Below are 18,139 nucleotides of genomic sequence, written 5' to 3' on the forward strand. Positions count from 1 at the left end.
TCTCCTTTCACGGCAGAATATTTTTTTAGTCAATATCGTAACGGATATCGCATTTAATGATGCGAATACGGAGAGATACACTGACGTACGGGACGCCTGGACACCATGGCCGTAAAAGAGGCGAAGCAAAGAAGCAGTATCGACCAGATAATAATGAATGACTGGGCGCTCGTAAAATGAGACCTTGTCGTATTTTTCGGTAGGGTAGGAACCCGGTCCCGTGTTTCGAAAAACAAGCATGCCGGCAACTGCGTTCTCCTATGAAGTGCGTCCACTTATAGATAACCCCGTCGTCTTTCTCGTTGCGACCGGGAACATCCACGTACGGTATCAAAGGACTCCCGCCCGACTGAATCAGTCTGCGCCGTCCGACTCGCATCGTTAGACAAAGTAGACCTTACTACGCTGGCTGCGTGGTTCGAGATTCGAGCGCGATATGTGGAGCAATCCATTAAAAGCGGACGATAAATTCCGCCGGAAACTTTAGATAACTACCGTGGACTCGATATATGCCGCTAAACGGGAGGGGGATACCCTGGGAACTGGTCTCTGGAAGCGGTGCAGGTGCGTATACGAACGTGGTGGCGAGGAGGAAAAGACCGAAACGACAACCACGGCGGCCGGGGGGGATCGCACCCCGCTTCGCTTCGATATCCGAGGCGCATCTGTAATGCCTTTCGGGTGGCGCGATCCGGTCTGCATTCTGGATGCTGCTGCCTTCCGCGCCCGCCTTTTTCCTTCCTTCCTCGAAGGCGCGTCGTGAGGCGGTCGCCGCGGCCATACGCTGACCTACTGGCTTCGACCGGCTAGTAGCCAGTCTTCCTCGTCGTCCCGTCGTCGGGGATTACCGGGTCAACGGGCCGGACGGACGACCGGGCCCCAACTGGCAACCGAGACGGCAACACGCAGCGACAGCAGGAAAGAGCGTAGGAAGAAGCAGAAGAAATAAAGAAGAGCAGACTGGGGATCGCGAGGGACCGCGGCATAGTAGCAGACGACGCATGCCGTGGGAGGAGAAACGCGTACAACGCAAGGAAAAAAAAAAAGATAACGTCAAATAAAACAGAACATAATGAAGACGTAGACGGAAACAAAAGAAAACAGACGCACAAACAAAGAAACAGACGAAGTAGAGGGAAGAAGAAACTGTCAAGCGACGAAGTAAACACAAGACGCGCAAGGTGAAGAAGAAGAAGCAGACGAGGACACAAAAACAGAAGCGCTATGCAACCAAGAAGCAGAACAGGGCAGACGACGCTTCACAAGCGCGTAGTCGTGAGAGCCGAAGAATAGGCAGTTCCGTTTCTGCTAGAAGAACGATGAAGGAAAGAGGGGAATTGGTAGGGGCTCGTGAGATTGCGTTCGTTGAGAGGTCGACCGCCGTAAAAATGACGGCACCGTCGCCTCCTTTCCGCAGCGTACGTATTCCGTGTCAAGGACGTACGGGCCCCGTCCGTGTTTTGTGCCGCGAACTTGACCTGCCTGCCTGCCTTACGCCTCGCGTATAAACTTCTGCGTACAGCCTCCCCATCGAAGAATGACGGCGCGTCGCTTTTGAGGAAAGAAACGGATGGAAGGACGCGTTGCAGAGATAAGGGTGTCGTTTATTTCAGTCACGGCCTGTTCGTTCCCGTATGCAACCGTGTATACTATGGTGGAACCTATTATAAAGCAAATAAAAATTATGATATGAAGCTCGGCTAGTGCTTCAATAATGCCGCTTTATCTACTGCACTTTGCCTGAACTTTATTCGACTTTCCGCCTGCAATAACGTTATTAAATTAATATTCTGACTATTATAAATGTATAAGGAGAGAACTCTGTCGCATTGAAGTTGAGCAGATGCACAAGTCCTCGGCAAGGTCGCACTTGTCTTCAGTTGCGACATAAAGCAGGACCCATTGTTAACAACGATCTGTTTTCAAACAATGGTACTCCGAGAACGGAAGAGGCAACTTGCGTCTCGTAGTTATCACCGTCCTAGAATGCGAGGTGCCTCTGCGGAATAAGATGTGAGGTTAGCCGCCCGCTTAGCTAGGGACTGGCATGACCGCTTCCTGTGTCAAGACGGGCATGACCTGTTGAACTTGACCTGATCTAGTTTCTTGGCCAATCGCGGCGCAAGGCCTTTCAGGGGTGTGGTGACTGGCTTCCACATTAAGAGTATGTTCGAAGTGCCCGAGCTGTCCTTTTTATGGGCACACCAACGCGCCAAGATGTCCAAGCTATCCAGGTGGTTCATTTGCCAACAATAATTTAGGATGCGGCCATGCCTGATCATTTGGTTTTCTTTAGAAGGAGTGGCCAACTCTGATTTTCATTTCAAATTGGTGTCCGGTGACACTTTCTCCACTGAGGTCCTAGAAGACAAGTATAAGGTCGGTGCTTTGGCGATAATTTTTTTTACGAGAAAAAGGAAACGAAAAGGTACATGTACAGCGGCCCCCACGTTTTGCCTTAATGAAGTTGAGATACTCATACTATTCCACCGAGAAATACCCAGTGATCCGCTCTGACATCATTATGAATGAAGCAACTAGGTGCGTGGCCCTTGACTGAAAATTCGCTAAACGTTGAATTGACAATATAGTATGTGGACATATCTAAAAAAAGAATTCTATGCTACAACCGTCGGTCAGTGGGACGCCCAGATTACAAGCCCGAGCCCCGAAGACCAGCATCGTCTAGTGAGAAGGGCCAAGCTCAGGCCCACGGCATCCTGGACAAAGGTACGCCGCCCACCTCGGACGATTTCACCGCCAGCTCATTTCTATGAATAAAGCTTGTTCCTCTAAACATGTTAACCGACATAAAGAGAAAGCAGCCATTGCAGAATTTTGAGGTGATTCCACACGAAAGAGAGACAGCGGGAGAGAGATAAAAGAAGAAGAAGAAGCAACAAAGAGGCTGGGTACAGAGTATTTTGTATCAAACTGAATAATAAAGAAAAATGGAATATGTAGCTGATGTTCCCTCAGGGTTCTTTCTTTTAGTGACTTTCCGCTTTTTCACTAAGCTTTGTGAGACACACCCAAAAATCTAGAAGGATCGATTGAACAAGGACCTTTAAGTCCCAAACAATGCAGCTGCTGTCAGAGATGCCACACAGTGAAAGGCTCTGGGTTTATTTTGACCACCTCGGGTTTTTAATGTGTACCTAAATATTACCGTAAACAAGCATTTTCGTATTCCGCCCCCGTGGGAATGCGCTGACCGCGGCCGGCTACCCAGCACTCGACCACGAGCTGCGTAGCAGGACGCCACAAATACTGAGCCACCGCGGAAAGTGTGTAGTTTGTAAAGCACCCTCATGTTAATGGTGCAAAAGTGACATTCTGGGAAAAAACGAAAAAAAAACTGCAGAGGCAAGTCTCTCTTTCTCCCTCTCTCTATTTAAGTCATCTTTGCGCTACCACTACGACAGTATGTGAGGACATAGGCCGCCTTGAGGAACTTGAGAAGCACCACGAGTGTGCCCCTCGCGGAATTCGTGTGGCAGCTGGGCCCACTCATCGAATGATTTGATTCAGTGGGCTCGATACATAGTGCGCGTATACGTAACGCCTCGTGTCTTTTTTGCATGGCGTCTCCGGACGAAATGCTCCCTATTCCTTGTGTTGTTTGGGTGTCCGTGATTTCGGGCCTTCGCACCCAACAAGTCAGAGAAGTAAAACTACAGAGAGAGAGAGAGAGAAAACAAAAACGTGCGCTGTTTTGAGCGTCAGTCTCGCTAGTTTGACGCGACAAGCTATAGTCTCCTCACTGGCGCGACACGGAAGCAAGGAGAAGCAGAAGCTCTCGTCAATCGTGTCTTTTCACTTCATTTAATAAATACTTTGTCCTCCTCGATCATATCGCTTTCTTTTTATCATAACTTAAGATCTCGCTAATCACGCGTGCTATGTGCGTTTTTTCTTTCCTTCTTTTTAAAAGCTTTTACGAACGCTTTTCGGCTACAATAGCGACGTTGCCGCTGGTAGTAGTCACGTTCCATGAATGATCACCGTGGAATCGTCGTGACAGCCCACGAGTTGCGTTACGATAAATAAACGATTCAATTAATAAATGATCAAATAAAACAGATATGCATAGCCGCTTTCTTAGAGATTGGAACAAGGGAAACCGCTGGAGTGTTAGATGGTCCAACCACGTTATTGATAAATATTGCGCGGATCCCATGCACTATGGGAATCGATGGACCTGGCGCTTCTCGACGGCTTCCATACTCCGGGTTTTGTGGGGCAGGTAGAACACGCCAGTACGGGTGGGCATATTGAAAAGTACGAAACGCAGCGCTTGACCCGAGGCGTGTCAACACCCCTCTCAAAAGCATGATCACTTGCCTCTCCTAACCGGCGCCTGTAGCTCTGGCTGTGACGGTTCGCTGCTGAGGCCGAGGTCGCAGGTTTGGATCCCTGCATCGGCAGCCGCATTTAGATGGAGGCGAATTGCAATAACGCTCGTTTACTTAGATTTAGGTGCACGTTAAAGAACCCCCAGGTGGTCAAAGTTAACTTGGAGTCCCCCACATACGGTGTGCCTCATCATAAGATCGGGGTTTTGACTCGTAAAACCCCAGAATTGTGTTAGATTAACTTGCCCCTCCCAATCGAGGCGTTGGTCAAATGTCCTTTAGCGCAGCCACGCACTGTACGAGCACCATTTGCGACGTGTGAAATCCAGCGCCGCTACGCCGATAGCGTCTTCACCAAACTCTTCCTCTCGAACGCCGCAGCTCTCCTTCGTGCTTCCTCTCTAAGCGCGCAACTTTGTAAGAAACGCGCTCCTCCGCTATGTCTACTCGGCGAGAGAAATTTTGCCATATAAGGTAGGAAACCAGGGCTGGGATTCGGACGCACCGCTGGTATCTCCGGATTGGATCGCTGATCGCTCACCAAGCGTAATCGAATTCCTCCTTATCGGATCGATGCACGGACGCGCACAGACGCGAGGGATGCTTAACTGGTGAGCGCATAACGGGTATCTTGGTCTGTTGGTTCTGCATGTATGTGCAGTGGAATTCGGCCAGCCAGATAGGCCAGCTAGATAGCGAAATGAAATATGACTTGCTAAACAGTTGCAAATGTGTACTTCCAGGGTCGCATGAAGGAAGTCGTGCTTTTAGACGCTAGGAGATTCTCTCGCTCTCCGGGTGTTCTCAGTTTAAAATAAAATATTATCTCTCTTATTTCGTCGCGTGATGTTCGCTAGATTTACGAATACCAAGCTCGCTTATAAAATTAACTTATCTTGCGTTTTAACTATAGCACTCTGCAATACTCCTGTTTCCCACTCGCGCAACGGAAAAAAAAGTTTGACATTCAAAGTTATTTAATGAGGAGTGACTTTGCAAGTCACTCCTAACCAGCGGTCATTATCGGGGTGCAATATAGATGCATGTTTAATTCAAGCATTTCGAATGCAGCACACAGCACCACGTATAGCGTAATTTGAAAACCGAATGCTATTTTCACTGGAGTACGACTAAGCATCCTCGTTCCGTTTGACTATGATTATGGCTGCACAAAGCGTAAGCGCCACTGAAGAAATAGCATGTAAGAAATTCGAGGTTACACAATCTGCAATAGGGAGGTGATTCTGTAAGAGTCCACCTACTGGACTGTCTATTTCGGCCGCTGCTGATTGGATGCAGCTGTACGAGCGAGGAGGAAACGAGCGGCCCTAGCCAATCAGCAGCGGCCGAAATGGACAGTGCACTAGGTGGACTTTTACAGAATAGTTAACCAGGTCCTGCGCTTGCAACGCGTACAACTTCTTTACGTTATACGCCTTTTAACGTAGAAATCACTTGGAGCAAACGAGTACTTTTTCCAACCATGGGCATGAGCATCGATGAAATGCGTATGGCGCATCGATTTGATGTGTGGTGCCGTAAACGAAAGTGACACAACGCAGCACTCGCTGCAATATGACAATTTGAACGTAAACACATGAGCAACAAAAAGAGAATAGAACTCGACGGAGGCAGTCATCCTATTGAACTAACAACATTCATTGACAGATTCATCGATCGATTGATAGATTTTCTGTTATAACCGCACTTCGGAGGTGGCCCTGTGGCCGTAACTGCATGATTTGAAGTGCACCGCTCGTTTCGTTGAAGCTGAATAGTTTTGAGGTCAGGAATGCCAGCCATGCCATGTGCAGAGGTTTGAATTTGGGACAAAGTTGGACGTTGAATTTGTGAACCTTTAGTTAAGCGCAAGGAACTTCCCCAAACAATTCAAGCGGGCTAATGGAAATTCCTAGGGCCTTTCAATCCGTAATCACCTTTCCTCATGCGAAGTAGCACATAGGTGAACATGCACACGCCGGCAGAATCCCCTGCATATCATTAAAGAACTTTTTTTTCTCTTTCTCCTTTGACTCTCTGTTAAATCATGAGAGAGAGAGAAAAAAATTATTTCGCAATACGAGAGGATGTAGACAGGTACTGGTTTACCTAGCATTGCAAGGAAATTTCTGCAGTTCCAATAACGTCAACCTTTCTTTCTTTTTTTGAGTAATTCAGCTTCGCCGTTACCGTCGGATGGGTGCTAACACTGCACGCATTTTTACAACAACAAAAATAAAGTATTTTTGTACAATTACGCTCAATTTCATTTTCTTGAAGTGTGGCCATGAATTCCAAATTTTAAGTTCAGCGAAATGAGCTTTGGGGGTGTTTACAGTGTTGCCGAACTCATTGGGCTTCGGTGAAGTGGTCCCTTTCTTTTTTTTTCGCACGAACTGAGAAAAGAATAGATACACAAACAATGGTTGTGATTCAGCTATTATAGAGAGCCTGTCGTAAGGCGGCACCATAACTGTATTTTACTCCGTAGGACCCAATAAAAATGCATTAACCGCTAGCTGTGCGACCCATGCTTTATATTTCGTAGCAAGAAAACTTCTGTCAAAACAAAAAAATTGTACATGTCAGTATGCTGCTTAGGTTCTCTGAAATTGCAGCGTCAGATCCACAATTCGTTACAATTTATATGTGTATCTGTAAGGGGCCAAGTATGAATTCTTGTGCTTTGCATGCGATTGAATCCTCCAAAAACGGTCTTATCAGTGCGCTTTATGACATGTGTATATGTGAATTCTCGCACATGTCGTCGGCTTGCAGTGAAAGAGGTCTCAGTGTCGTGACGGTAACAATGTCAAACAATTCGCTTGCAACGTAACGTCGAAGGAAATCTAACATGGCGACAGATCGCACCGCGGTACTCGCATACGTGTTTTTGGCGTTGATTCCTTTGTGTTTGATGTCTCGTTCGTCTCACAGATTCGACTGGATGGAGATGGAAATGAGGGTGAAGCCAATTGAGTATACGGCTATCGTATTCGTAACTGCCTCTGCTTCGCGGAGATTGCATAAGTCCGTCTGGGACGAGCAAGTGACGCACACTGGAAACTTTTTTTAAGCAACTGCAGGTTATATGTAGCATCGACTCACCTGTTATTCGAGCAGTTCGCTGAGAAGTGACGTTGCCTCTGCGGAGACATCGGCTGTGGTGGCAGGTTGGGAGAGGAGTACGGCGGAGGGAGACCGACGGTCACAAATCCAGGGTCGTCGCGTCACGAGAGAGAGAGAATCAAACAAAACAAAAACAAAATGCGCGCTAGGCCGGCGGCAAGGCTTGTCTGCAGCCGGTGCGCGTGTGTCTCTTGTGCAGACGTCGTCCGTTCGGCTGTGGGGGTCCTCACTTGCTCGCTTGCCGGACACGAGTGTGATTGTGCGGACAGTTTACCTAGGTGCCCTCGCTTTACGTTAAATAACACGCCAGGCGGCGCCACTGGCGCGCCGTCACGTGACTCGCCGCGTCTTCTTTCTCCGAACGCTGCCATTGGCCCGCCGCCCTCGAATCGGTCGTCACCTACTTTGCCCCGCAGCAGCGGAGAACGACGCGGACGTTTCGGCTACGCCGTAAGACGCTGCCGCCGTAACGTTACGCAGCTTGTGCGACGAAAGGAGGGGCGAGGAGGTACTAGGAGACGCAGAGAGGCTCCATCACACGGAGCGAAGAGCGCAGGAAAAGAAAGATAGAGGAATAGAAGAACGTGCGGGCCGAGGAGGACATGTGTCGCGTCGCTCTCTCCCAAATTCGAAATAAATGGTCGACGGCGCTTCTGCCTCGCTAGCTTAATTTTCGTGGGCTGCTTCTGCTTTTTCTGTTATTTTTCTTTTCGTCTGTTTGTCTTCTGCTACTTCCTTCTGGCGCCTCGCTTCGATCGGGAACCGTGCAACCTTGACCGAATCAAAGGAGCGTGCGCGCTCCGAACCGCCCCCCCCCTCCCCTTGCTTTCCTCTCTCACTCCTCCTCTCCGCCTTCCGCATACCTGGCGAGTCGTTCAACCGCCATGTTAAGGTGAAGGTCACTTGCGAGCTTCATCTTCTTGTTTTGCTCTCCTTCTGTTGCACTTTGTACGCGTGTTTTTGTTTCTAAATATGTCTCCCCCCTACCATCCACCGGTGTTCGTGGCTTCCCCTCCCGCGGTACCTACGAGCGAGCAAGGAATCCTTGCCGAGAAGAGACGACGCTCAGGGAAGCGCGGAAACGCGGCGTTTCCGTCTGTACGCGACCGCCTAACGGTTTTTCTGTCTCGATCTTCTGCACGAAGACGTGCGCACTGTTCGGCGTCTGTTTCCGCGTTGCACCCGACGACGTGGAGGGGATACGCCTTTTCCTCGTAGGTTTGCCGGACGCGATAGATCCGGGCGCCAGGATTCGCCCACGATAAGGGGGCCGTCACGCTCCGTTCTGTCTGCTTCGGGTCATTTTTGGAGCAGACGATGACTTTAGGAACGGTCATTGCAAACGTCTCCCAGGAAAGCAAGTAGAAGATGGGAAAAATATGGTATACCGAGAGAGAAATAAATAAACGATAACGAAACGAGGCAAGCATGAACGAAAAAGTGCACCCGGTCGCGAGAGGGAGGCAGGAAGCAGTTTTGGGGCAGTGTTATTGTGTAATACAGAAGCAGACGGCGAGGAAACCGCTGCGCGCCGATGTAGAAATTGAATGGAGTACTTTATGACGACACGAAGTGGGAGAAGGAAGGACGCCCGTGAAACGTTTTGAAATCACCAAAGCAAGGATATCGGTGGAATCAAAGCCGCAATAAAGAACGTGGTGTGACAGATTCTGGGGCAGTTTCCGCCAACGACAAGGAAGATTTGCGCATCGTTCCATTTGCTTCCGGCCATTTTCAGAGAAGGTACGATGTCTCTTTTAGCTGTGGTAGCAGACGGAATAGCTCGGATGGAATTTTCTCTCTAGAAAAGAGAATATGGCAGCGTAAAAGCGAACGAGATAGACACACTACACGAAGACAGACGCTTACGGAAGTCGAAAAAGAAAGTAATTTGGAAGAGCAGTTTACGTAATACAATAACGGGCGGCATCTAATCTCCATAGAATCTAAGTTAAATTTGAAGGGACTAATCGTAACACGCAAAACTACCGTAAATCGCGACGACTTTGCGCCAGGAGAAGCTCTTCTGAAATCATTGAAGGAGAAAAGAAGTTATTGATCTTTCTATGCGTCTCGAGGCGGCAGGTCTTGAGATGTCTAAAATACGTAGAGCTCAGGTATACTCTTTATTATCGAATATAACACTAGGAAAACCTCCGTAATCTTCAATCTGAATGCATTAGGGCATATAAACCTTCTCCCTTGAAATATGCGAATGTAATGGAAATAGTGTGCGTGTGTGTGTGTGTGTGTCCTGGTTATCAAGATGATGAATGATGTTCCACATGCCCGAAAATATCAAAAGAGGTGAACACGTGGCAAGCATTTCCATAGTGGCCTGTAACGATATCAGCCCAAGCTTTTCTTTGTATGATGTACTGTTTGTTGCATGTTAGCGGAATCTATTAAACCACACCACAAGCCTGCGCTGTTGTATAATTCTTAACATAGCATTTCTAGGCCCTGTCCTCCTTTCAATAGAAACCCGCCTATCGCTTACTAGCTATAATAAATATAAACAACATTGTATTTATTCAAAAATGTTGCCAAGCTTGTGTGGTACATTTCTAAATTTGCTTTGTCGCGTGATTTCCAGCCTTTCCGTGGTAACCTTGTCCTCGGTAAGTTTGTGGGTCTTTGCAAGAACACTTTTTGATGTTATTGTTGTTTTTCCTTTGAAAAGATGGCACATACCCACCGTGGTGGATCGGTTGAGAATTGGGCGGTTTGCAGAAAATGGATGAAAGAAGTTTTGAGGAAAAAAATACTAGGGAGACGCATATTCTGCTTGGTGCTCAAAGTGGAAAAGTGACAACAGTTAAAAGCGGGCACCGACCACGAAAGTTTATAAAAAGAAAGACGTTGCCTGTATATTCCCGACCAGACGGGTTTCCGTCCAATTCTTGATTTCTAAGTGGCAAAGTCGTCATGCTAAAGTGAATCGAAAAGTAGGTAAATATCAGGATTTACTGTTTGTTTTAGGAAGGCAGCCGATTGGTGACAGGAATAAAGTCTTTTATCTCTCTGCAAACATTCTGGTAGCTGCATCCCAACGTGGAAGCTCCAAACGAAAGCAAGACGTGGACGTTCATGCTGGCGCTACGCTTGCGTGTAGGGACCTCGAGCAAACTTATTCCTAATCGCTGGCACGCAAGGAGAAAGGGGTCAATTGTGTCCGGTTCCCCGCGCTGTATACACAATGGAGATGCCGCCAAATCTGTCCTGTGTGTATAGAGATTTAGTGTCGGGATGCGGCAGCATAGGCTCGTTAGTGTAACCTCTAATTTGCGTGTTGGGCAGAATTGACGGCTCCAGGGGTGGCGGTGGCAGCCAGAATGCGAGGCCAGGCTCGTTCGTCGTTGTTAATCTCCGCTAGCGGCAGAGATATAGGCGGTCGGGGCAACGCCAGATTTGGTTTGATTTGTTTTGGTGCCTACGGATATGGCTCAACCCACTACAGGGGACCGGCCATGAATCGGGTGGCAGTAGGCAAAAAAAGGAAAAATACTTAAATAGAATTTTATAACTTAAGTATGATATAATGAATACTAATCGTTTATATCAATTTTCAGGCAATATATTTTTAAAATTTGAAGTTAGTATTTTTGATAAAGACGATAAGACGATAAAATTAACATGGCATTCTCTTTTTTTTCACTTGCAAAATTAAATATGGCATCAGATACGTTCCTATTGCAGTGTCCTATAGTTCCGACGCCCCATGAGACACTATCACAGGAAGTGTAATGACCAATCCAAGTTGGTGAAAAGGACCTTCTAGAAGTCGTTTTCAGTGCACATCGAATCCACGACACTCCATAAAAAATGCTCCATAGCTTCAGGTTCGTTGCAACAAAGACATTGCGTGGAAAGTGCCAAATCAGATCTTTGGGGATAAAAATGAAGCATTGGTATTCTGAAACGCATTCTCATGAACGAAACTCCAAATTTCCTTGTTGCACACCATCTGCTGTGCCAAGGGAATCTAAAATTTTGAAAATCGGTGTTATTTAATACACACGATTTGGTATGTTTTTTCTTGAACACACACGCCGAAGATATTAGGATCCTCAATACCTTTAAGAGATGCCGCCGCTAGTGCATCTTCTGACTCGTTTAAAGCGAGTCCCATGGGTCCTGGTACCCATACCAAACGGATGAGGCGTAAACGTTGGGGTATAGATGAATAAAACTGTCAGAAAATGGTAGATGAATTTGGCACTGATAGAGCACAACAAACGGATAAGGAGTCGGCTATGATTACGGCTGAATAAATAGATGAGGGAAATTTTCGCGGAGCTAGAATAATAGCCGATAACTCTGCCTGAAGTATTGGTGTAAAGTCAGGCAGCCAAAAAGCGACAGAATCTCACTGTTCACACGCTGCTCAGGTACGCCTCTTAGTTTTTTCTTTGCCTTTTAAACCCTCGTGTAGCGCAATAAATTCGCAATCAAAATCGTAGTGCCGTAAGTTCATGGACATTCTACAAAGTTCGCAGAAAGACATCTGCAGGCTTTCTGTTGATTGTCTAAATGGATATTTTTGAAGACTACAGTAGTAACGCTTTTTAGGGCGCCGCTCATTCAGGCAATAGAAAAACAAAAAAAAAACAGACAAGTGCACGCGAGATCGAGCCCACGAGACTTACGTGGCAGAAGAAGACTTGTGCCCTACGCTGCCGAATCCACCACCGTTATGGCAAGAACTCGAAGCTGTCCGGCAGGTTCGAAGCGAGCCTGCTGGCTGCAAGCTCGTCTGGATGTCCTGCCACCAGGGCGCCGGTGCCAATCCACGTTGTCTGGTCTTCCCCACGCGCAGTCATCGGACGAATGCAGACGGCGTAGCAGCTCGTCGGGCACGTATCCACGATGCTGAGCGCGTCGTTTGGAACCGACTTTCTGCTTGTGCCGCGCAGACGACGCCAGAATCCTCGAGACGGAAGTCTTCGGAAGCCAAAGATCGCGACGATGGACGCCGCTGGTCAGCCTGTCCCTGTCATCATATTCGATCCCCGGGGAATGAGACCGAGGCGTTCCAGGAACGCCAGGTGCACTCAGGTGTCCATAATCCGGTCATTGCTCGGTTGGCCTCCGCAATCCTTAACATCAACATTAACTGCTCCGTGGCCATGTATGAGAAGAACCTCCAGGATCATCAGGTCGACTTCGGTCTGCTTCGCCCAGCCATCTGACGCCTTTTGGCTGCGAACTACAGCCTCGGCATAAGGCCAGTACTGACCGGCACTTCGATGACCCACCGGAATAGCCAAAAAGCGTCCAGTGTGCTCCACCTAGCGCACCTTGCCGCTCCGAACTTTAGTTCTCATGACAAGAACGCTTCTGTCTTCTCGATGTACAGTCTCGCCTCGTCTCGCTTGCCACGGCTGCGAAGAAGACTTCGTCCCTGCGTCGTGATTACACAGCTGTGGATCAACATTGTTTGTTTAATTGAAAGATTATCTTACATTGAAGTAAATTACGGCGTTTCCTTCGTTGCAATTTTTGGCCTTTCTTGTGTGTTGCATGTAGCTGTTGCATGTAGCTGGTACACGCAGCTGTCACATCCAGCGATTTTCTGCAATTTGGCGCATTGTTTCTCTGTCATATACCGGGTTTCCGTGTCTGTACAGGGCCTGTTAACTCTCACACCTGAGGCTGAATTCGCAAAGCTTTTTATCCGTAAGGGCTCTCCGTCATTGGTTATGCGGCTTCCGTATCATGTGTACACAGGTGTTGTGCACTCCCTCTTGGTCCCCGTTTTTTTTTTTTCAAGCGCTTTAAACCCGTTAATAAACGAAACAAGAACAGTAAAGTCCAAATCGAGACGACGGGAAAACGCACTGGTGAAGAAGCAGGAGAGGCAGTGTCGTGTAGCAGACGACACCTTTATTCGATTGTTGCCTTTGGACCTCGTGTAACGACCAGAGACCGTGCCGTCTGCTCTCATTTGTGTGGTCGGCATCCACTTGTCACACTTGGCCCGGTTCGTGAAACAGGCGGCAGGAGCTTCTGTTCCTCGACTCACGAGACAGCATCGAGGAAATGCAATGGACATCGGCAGGGGGGACCAACGTTACGTTGAACTTGAAATCATTCTACGGTTTAGTGATCTTGTTGTTTCCTGCGTTGTGTTTACCTGCCGTGTTCATGTTGCCGTGCTCAGCAGTGAGCTCGTTGTGATGAGTTTAGCCTGACCAGGACGCTGGATATGTGACTTTGTCGCTGTACAGATATCGCTAATGTATCAATACTTTCACTAGCAACGTGAAAGACCGTGAAGGTAGAGAAATGTCGCGGAGAAAACGCAGCTGACAAACGACTTAGAAAGAAATGTTTTGTTATGTTTGAGTTGCGTAGTGCCTCTTAACCTGACCGTTCTTTTTCTTCGTTTTATTATTTGTTGTGCGTACCCTCCATTACCTCCAGTGTGGCCAATCGCCCTCGTTGGTATGACGCACGTGTGTACGCCATAGCAACAACAAATGTGGGTACATACTATTGATGGGAATCGTTATTCTCATCGTCATCACCATTCCTCATCATGTAGGAAGACGACTACTGCTTACAATGAGTACCAAACACCCGTATCCTCAGAACGTATGCAACTGGACCGCTGATGGGAAGATTAGGGTTAGTCGGTTGATCTTGTCGAATATTCAGGCGCCGACAGGCAGCTTTGTTTTCTACTGCTTTTCGAAAAAGCATGCACGCACACATTAGATATGTCGATGTTCGCTTTCCATCACTGCTCTAGGCAATTATATCAGTCTTCTTTATCATAATTTTTGGTAGCCCGAAGAAAAACAAAGGCATTGGATAGCCTTTGCCCAATAGATAATTCTATGTTACAGGATGCAAACGACTTGCATGTTCAAGAATACGTGTGGCGTTAATCTGCAATGACACAAACAACGGTTGACTACCGTTAACAAACTCGAAGGGACCGTGAAACCAGAACGAAGTTTATAAAGCCCTAATTCTGCAACAAAAACAGATATCGAAGTTCTATACACTGCATCTGTTAAAAGTGTGTATATATGTATATATATTACAACTTACGTGAAACAGTTAGTGTTTCCGAATGTCTGGCAAAAGCTCTATCTCAGATATCACATAATTGTGACTTCGTTTTTTGTTGCTTACTCTGTAATGCCGTATAATGCTGTGTCTTAAACGTATCAGCAACATTAAAATAAAATAAGGTTATTGATTTAATTGATAATGTCTTTGTCACTCAGGCAAACTAAGCTCTTTTAAAGTAGCCTGCCCCTCCACCCACACACGCACACTTTTTTTGTGCTCTGAAGGTCACCTCTGTCCTGGTCAGAGCTATATTGGTAAAAAAAAAAGGGGGGGGGGATATTTTCGAGAACTTTGCTTCAGAACTCCAGCTGTAATCAGTCCTCAAATACTAGCATTGTATATATGCAGCACATTGCTCCTCCTTTGAGACTTTGAAATTGAAGTAACAGAACAATGAAGTGGAGGTCCAAATTGCAGCGACACCAGAGGAGCATGTGAAGAGGTACATAACAGTACTAGGGACAGAAGATCATTGACGTCGAACAGCAAACAGAAAATTTAAACTGAGCACGCGTCCTTGAGGAAAATAATGTGAGTGTGTAATGCGAGCGTTGTTCACGTCGTGAAATTATGTTCAGCAATTTCACAGCATTAACATGCATAGATGTAAAAATAAGAAGTTATTTATAAGAATTTGGAAAGCGAGCGCGTGTTTCGAAAATGTATTACATCAATCTGAGTTATTCAGTGTATCTATTTTAATAATAGCAGAAAATATGTTCTATTGTGCTCACGATCAGCTTTACTTTGCTGCAAGCATTCTTTCATATGAGACGACGATGCGTTTCCCTGGTTAAAGTTTGGTGTTCATAGCTTGCGTGCTACCGGCGACGGATTACCTTCGTGGTTGTAGCGAGGAACCCACGGCAGTCCTGCGACATTTTTTTACAACCGCCGTCGATCCTTACGCTATGTTCTTATTCTCTCGTTTATCGTCCACATAAACTAAACAACAGTGCTTATGCAGTCCAGTGACTCCATACACGGTTTGTACCGCTTGATGTCGCAGCAAATTTCACCAAATTCACGACGATTCCGCACATTCTGCATCACCGCCGCTTAGATATCGTGCAGAAAACGCGTGGAATTATTGCGCCGCATATAAAACGTTTGAGTTGGGGGAAAAAAGATAATGTGACGGATCTCGAGAACCGAGAGGCGTTCTTTGGTGGTGTGTATAGACTCGCTCGGTCAGACGGGGTAGGTGAACTCGACTGACCCGTTTAGGCGAAACAGCCGGAGGCCCTCTATTCACAACTTCGTTCAACTTCGCCTCTTTCGCTTGAATTTCTCTTCGGGCGGCAGAGAAAAAAGGAAAGACGAAAAGGGCGAGAAATGAACGAATGAAGAAGAAAAATGGCAAAAGCAAGTCAACAGACCCGTGTCCGTGCGAGTTTAAGAGAGGCGCGAAAAAAAAAAAAGAGGAAGACCTCTCAACGCCGTGTTTGTATGTACAGTCATGGTATGGTGGGCGCTGTGTACGACGGCGATCCCGAGGCCGTTGCTCGCTTCGCTAGCGCCTGGTGTTGGAAGCGGCGAAAGCAAACGCCGTTCTTCGAGACGGCCTCGAGGCGTTCGCGGCAGCGCACAGCTCAACCCTTTGCCCCGTCCAGGGCAAAGACCTCTCGGCGGCGCTCAATCATGTCTGCACCGCGCACGGCGGACCTGCTCGAAGGTCGCGGATGGCTTCGTCAGGCGGTTCCCGAGCCACCTGCAGATTCGTCTCGTGGTCTTAGAAGAAGCCGTGCCCAGGCCGGTGTGCGCAACCGTACGGGAAAACAGGGCCCACCCAATCCTGCTCTCGCAGGCTGTCTACGTCAGAAAGAACAGCCCTAATGTCCGCACTGAATGTTCGTCAAAGACGCTCGTGCCTTGAGCTATAGACGACTCGTGCTTGGATCTTGGGCTAACTCATATATCATTTCTCATATCTTCTCATAACTCATATGTTCACATATCATCTCACTTTTCATCGTTTCCATCTGGCGTAGCATGCTAGGCGTGCTAGGCAAGCTTTCTCAGGATTCCTTAAAAAGCTCATCTTTCTGGTCGCAGGAATGAAATTGTTTATTGCTCTCCTTGCAAGGAGGACGGAAGAAATATGTAAGAAACAATGGGTAGGGGGAGGCTTTTCACCATGAGTTCGCAGCTGACTTTAAATTATGTACAACTTAGTCCGAATAACAGCTACAGTTGTTTAAGACAGCCACTGAATACACGATAAGTTAACAGAAAGTCCAGGCCTTAACGCTGCTTTGATGCACAGTGCCAGGGACCTAATATGCGCCTTAGTGTTAAATGGCCTTCATCGAGTACTGCCTTATTTATCTTGTACATAGTGACTCCGTGAGCTCTGTAGTCTCTATAGTAAAATGTGCTCGACCGATTCTAGAGTCGCAGCTGTCATACTAAGGAGTTGCATACTTTTGGCCGAGGCAGTAGGCGTGGTGTTACGTGTGCGAAAGAAAAGGAGGGTTATGACGATGTGGACAGAAGGCGTGAATAAGTCGTCTGTCAGATGCAATCAATGGCCTGAGAGGTCTGGTTGTGTCAGTGCTCTCGCATTACAGTCACTCAACTATAGAATATGAAGACCTGATAGTTATTTTTAAGTACTTAAAATAATTATTTATTGTGATGTTCGGAGGTTTTCTTTCTTTCGTGACGCTAGTGACCTACAAACTTTCGCCTTCGATAGGTATGTCCTTGTGAAAGATCGGTTTGCCCGAGTCTTTTTTTCTTGTGAAGTTCACATTCACTCTATTCCAAGATGGACTTGGTGCGAAAATGAAAAGGTTAGGCCAAGACTCACTTAATGCCAGTCTGAACGAAAAAAAAAAAGGCGTTAGCCGAAGAGCCCGATTTTTATTAGTCATACAATGAGAAGCCAACAAACAAAGACGCCAAGGACAACATAGGGAAAATTACTTGTACTTGATAATTGAATTAAAGAATGATAAATTAATGGCAATGAAAGTGGATGAAAAAAACACCTTGCCGCAGGTGGGGAACGGTCCCACGTCTTCGCATTGCGCGGGCGATGCTGTAACCAATTTTGTGAGTGGTGGCGCTGGCTAACACTGCCAAGGTTAGTTGTAATAGTAAAACATAAATACCCAAGAAAGTGGATGGGGAAACGGCGGCGCGGTAGCTCAATTGGTTAGAGCATCGCACGCGTAATGCGATGACGTGGGATCGTTCCCCACCTGCGGCAAGTTGTTTTTTGATTCACTTTCATTGCAATTATTTATCATTTCTTTAATTCAATTAGTAAGCACAAGTAATTTCCCCTATGTTGCCCTTGGCGTCTTTGTTTGTTGGTTTCTCACTGTACGATTAATGCTGGTCTGGTGGCATTTGGCAGTTGTCTCCAGCGTCCAGCTAAGTCCATGAGAAGAGCTTTCCTGATCGTACGGTTCATAAACAGAGTAGCCGAGAAACAGAGCGCGTGTTCTCTGTTCGTGCCAATTTTCGCACCTGGATGAGCGGAGAATGAGCGGCCGGCTAAACGCGTTCAGTCACGGCACATCCGGGCGCGTCGCGTTTCATGCGGATCTGGTTTGCGTGCGGGC

General features: G+C 47.2%; 1 non-coding gene across 1 annotated transcript; it reads left to right on the forward strand.

Moving 5' to 3' along the window:
• The first annotated feature begins 17,708 nt into the window (after positions 1-17,708).
• On the forward strand, positions 17,709-17,781 carry TRNAT-CGU (transfer RNA threonine (anticodon CGU)). The gene has a single exon. It is a non-coding gene; the product is annotated as a tRNA-Thr (tRNA).
• The last annotated feature ends 358 nt before the right edge of the window (positions 17,782-18,139 follow it).

This window comes from Dermacentor variabilis, chromosome 10 (assembly GCF_050947875.1).
Source record: "Dermacentor variabilis isolate Ectoservices chromosome 10, ASM5094787v1, whole genome shotgun sequence".
Classification (NCBI taxonomy): domain Eukaryota; kingdom Metazoa; phylum Arthropoda; class Arachnida; order Ixodida; family Ixodidae; genus Dermacentor; species Dermacentor variabilis.